Raw genomic sequence first — 5,126 nt, forward strand, 5'->3', positions numbered from 1 at the left:
ACTATTAACTTTACTATTAATTAATTATGACTATAATATTATCTATAGTGGTTAATTATTGACTTTTTAGGTTATATTATTTAATGTATTTAAAAATTACATACTCATATTCAATTTATTTTTAGAGAAAATTTTCAATTTTTAAGTAAATAATCTATCTGTTCATATTTAATGTTCCAATTTTTATTTAGGTAATTTCATTTGTTATTACCCTAAAAAATCTTTTTATAATATCACATTTCTTGGACATATTAGTGACTTTAGGTACATCAATTTTAATATATTTAATGCTTATGGTATGACATATTTTTTACTAATTTTATTTTACTATTTTTATAATGCTTATGGTCTCTATATGTTTCTCACTCATTTTATTTTAACTTTTATTTAATGTTTGTGATTTTCATATTTTTTTTCACTAATTTGATTTTATATATATTTTTAATGCTTTTATTCCTTACTTTTTTCTTTTTTTCCTCCATCAGTTTTATTATTTAATAAATAATAGAAACAAAGGGATTGTAATTCAACTATTAGATAGTTTGAAATGATTAAGAATTGTTTTTTTTTTCTGATGCTTACTTAAATGCAATACTTAATTTTGATATATTTTTTTGGCCAAAATTTTAGGTTGTGATTAGGTGGGTGCAAGTTTCTTATACTTTTAAAGGGAAATTTTTGACTTTTTTTTGTTTAAGTAAACTTTTATAAAATATTTTTTAGATATATTTATGTTTTTATATGTTTGTTTTAAAATTATCTTAGATATATTTATGGTTTTATATGTTTCAAATTACTTGCAATATTAGAAATATGACACTAATTATTCACCACTCTTAATTAATTAATTAATTAGTTTCTAATCTATAAGTTAAAATATACTCAAATGCGATTTTGTTTGATTCATCTCAATACAAAGGTTATTATTATCAAATTTTTTATAACTTTTTGTTATATATGAGTAGAGGATTGAATATTAGCATATCATTACATGAAAAGTCAAACGTCACATGTACTTTAAAACGAAGAAAGTAGTTATTATCACTTGAGAAAGGAGGAGCCTATTAAACATGATAGCTAGCTAGTAAATATAATGATTAATCTCAAACAGACCTTATTTACATTGCATGCTTAAGAAGTTGGAAAATCATTAAGTTCGCAACTTCAATCTGATCATAGCAAACATATCAATGAAAGTGGGCCTTAATTTAATATCATTAATTTATTTTTCATTTCTTCCTCCTTTCTAGCAAGTAGCAACCCACTTAGTGTACCTGCTATATTACCATTACCAACCCCCTAATTACATATTAAGCATTGCAATGCATATATGCCTAAACGAGCTCCCACTAGATGGTACACTGAGACTGGAATCCTTTTTATGACATTAGAATTAGATGAATGACAGTTATATAACATATTTTAGGACCTCGATCATCAATTTAAAATTTTTTTAATTGAGTTGATTTCTTAATATAATATTATAGTCAACGTGACAAAAGATTATGAATTGAAATCCATCATACTTCTTACATATTTATTTATGCCAAAAGACTCTCGTATATGGTAGAGATACTTAATTCAATCCATCAGAAACAAGATTTGTTTCTCAAAGCTTAATGAATACTAGTACTATATGGAAAAATAAAAAATAATAATATTAAAAAAATGCGGGTGAAGCAGACATGAAGAGAGAAAGGAAACAAAATGACATCATGTAAAGTATACAAAATGTTGCTTTTGCAGTTGTAATGTTGAATGTATGGAATGGACCCATACATTCTGGGTTCCGTGAGATTTTGCAAGTCCAGAAGTCCTGAATTTGGGGAATTTGTATACGGAAATGGGTAAATGGGAAACGTAACTGAATATGTGATGAACTGAAGTCAATCTTTAGTCTAAAAAATACTTTGCACTCTTAATTTATATTTTATTTTTTATTTATGCACTAAAAATAGTTAAATAAATTTTATTTGATTCGGTTCAATATAAAGTTTATTAATATTTAGTTTTTGTAATTTTTAATTATACACATTTATCGTTATTAAGTATTAAATTAGTGCATGACAAACGTGCACAAAGCAAATGAGATAATTTTAAAATGGAAAAAAAAAACACTTTTTTTATTCTTATTTTACAATTTTTTTGGCAACAATTTCACCCTTATTCTTTAAATTTAAATTTAATTTTCATTTTTAAGTAATTATTTGTATCATATGCTATTTTCCACTTCAATTTATGTTCAAAAGAAGATGAATTGAGGTAGTGGATTACACTTTTGTTACGGCTTGTATTCTGGAATTTGAGTGGTTTGCCAATAATAAAGGAATAGGAATAGGAATAGGAATAGGAATAGGAATAGGAATATTTTGTTTCATAGAGTGAATTTTGTTAGTACTTATCTCTTCTAACTCAGTGGGGCCCAAATTAGAGGATAACTTTTATTCAATTTAATAAATATCTTCATATCTTGATACGTAGTAGAAGTAGTATATCAAAACAAACTTTATACAAAGCTAAGGGTAGAATAAGTAGCCAAGTAGGTCCTTCCGTTAGTTTAATGATGAGAACTTCAAAATATTAATTTGAGTGGGACATACATGAGCAATTCAGCATAGCATGGGTAGTTCAAGTAGTTAGTTGCACTAGAAATAAGAAAATAGGATGGAAAAAAGTGGACAACATGAATCATAAACAATTTCAAACAAACAAACAAAAGGAAACAACTGTGGAAGATAGCTTAAAAATAAGTTATGCAACCAAAGCTGGACACTATTTCTTTGTTCCCATCATTTTGAGGTTGATCACCTCATTTTCTTTTGTTAAACCCAAACATATTTAGAAATAAGAGAGATTATATAAAGAATATAAATTATAAGTTTGTATCGAAAATAAAAATAAGACAATTTCCTTAAAACAAAATATAATAGAAAATAAAATATATTGAATTGGAGAGAGAAATACAACAAATGAAGAAATTTCGAATGTGCTAGTCAAACATTACATGATACAAATTAATATTAAAGCAAATCGCTAAAATTGCATAAAATTAAAAGATACTGCATATAACCTTTTTTCCTTAATAAGCCAGTTAAGTTGTAATGTAACCTTTTGCATTTTTAATCATGAATATCCATATTTATTCCTCATTCTTCAATAATTCCCCGATATCAAGACTATAACTATATATTGGATTGATTAGGATTTGAAAATTTAAATATCTTATGTAATATACATGTGTTACTTTACAAAATTATTAGGCCATGACAATTGAACAAAGGGCAGTATTGGCTTTAACAATTTACATGAATAGCTTGTGGTAGTTCATTACTAATACTTACTCCGTCTATCAAATTGAAATTCAAATCTAACCATTTTGAGCCATTTTTAGTCACCGTGCATTTTTAGTTTCAAGTCTTTCATTTTTACTAGAAAGCCACCACATTTTTAGTCTTTTGAGGAAACATTTATTTAGTTACTATACCCATTTTATTGGTCTTTATTATATAGAAATATATTATGTATAAACAAAAAAATGTATTATACTCATTTTTTCTTGGAAAATAAATTAATGATAAGAAGATAATTATCTTGGCATGTTGGGTAAATTTAAATCTAATTTGACTCGATTTAAAATTGATCTGATCCGGGGCCTGTCCAACCGATCAATTTGTCTGGTTTAAGCATACTTTATTTAATTATATTTTTGAAATCACACATAGAATTAAGATCTACTCACACAGTTAGTTTTTGCCCAACAAATTATATGAGCTACATATTAGGCCATTCCGCCACCAACCACGTTGTTTTACCAATAATCTCACTTAAATTTCTTTTTAAGTAGGACTCTCGCAATTTTAGGATAAAATGATCAGATTCTTTTACCCTTAAATAGAGGCGCTAGGGGTATGGATTCTCCGTTGTCTTCTCTCATTTAGACTCTATTTTCGAGTGGAATATTGAATTGATGATGATGTTAGTTTGGTATATATTGGTGTCTGAAATTATTAGTTGGTTTTACCAGCTGAAAATATTGGCTAATAAACTAATTGTTTGGACTAACTATATATTAAGAATATGTTTGGTAAAAAATAAGTATTGATTGTTGATTGTTGATTGTTTATTAGATAAAAATAAGTTAAAAGTCAAAAGTTAATGAAAATTGCTACAATAAAATATCTTTTTTTTTTGTTTAAAAGCTAGCTAAGAAGTCATTTACAAAATCTTCACTTCTTTTATCTCTTTAATCAACTAAAAAACCAAAAGCAAAAAATCAATCAAAAAGTCAATAAAAAAGCTAATTGCGATATATCCTATAATTTAATTTTAAAATTTGATGAATAACTATTGATTAATCTAAAAATATACTATCTTTAATAAGTAAAATATGAATTAAGTAGTCAAGTACAAAAGAATATTTTTATAATTGGTTGTTATATATTCAAGCTAATAATATTTGCCCACCCTTTCAAATTTATAAGTTAGATGTCGGCTAACCAATTTGTGATTAATATGAATAAGAAATGTGCATGAATTATGTAAGTGGTTAAACTGCTTCATACTCGTTTCTAATTGTAAATACAAACTAAAGTCAACTAATTAAGTAGGAGTAACATATTTAGCTAATTGATAAGGAAATGTGCATTAAAATCCTTTCGTTTCCTCTAACCAAAATGATTTTGATAAGGAAATAATATCTACATCACGCTGGTAAGACGTTCACCAATTCTTACTTAATAGTTGATACATTTGATTTTTTATATAATTTAATATATTATTTTAATCATTTATATATTGAATTATACACATTTAAAATTATAAAAAGTTAATACTCATTTTTATTTATTATTATTATCTCATTTGATTTTTTTATATTATTTATCAATCACTCTTATATTAATTTGTATTTTATTTTTAATCTATAAGTTAAAACATACTCAAGTAGGATCTTGTTTGATTTGTTTCAATGTAAATTTTATTAAAATCAATTTTATATAATTTTAATTAAACACAATTTGAGATATTTATGATTGAATATGTATATTGGCAAATGTGCAAACACTATATTGGACAATCATAGTGAATAATACAAAAACCAATATTATGAAACCATGCGATTAGACGAT

This window comes from Amaranthus tricolor, chromosome 8, assembly GCF_026212465.1.
Source record: "Amaranthus tricolor cultivar Red isolate AtriRed21 chromosome 8, ASM2621246v1, whole genome shotgun sequence".
Classification (NCBI taxonomy): domain Eukaryota; kingdom Viridiplantae; phylum Streptophyta; class Magnoliopsida; order Caryophyllales; family Amaranthaceae; genus Amaranthus; species Amaranthus tricolor.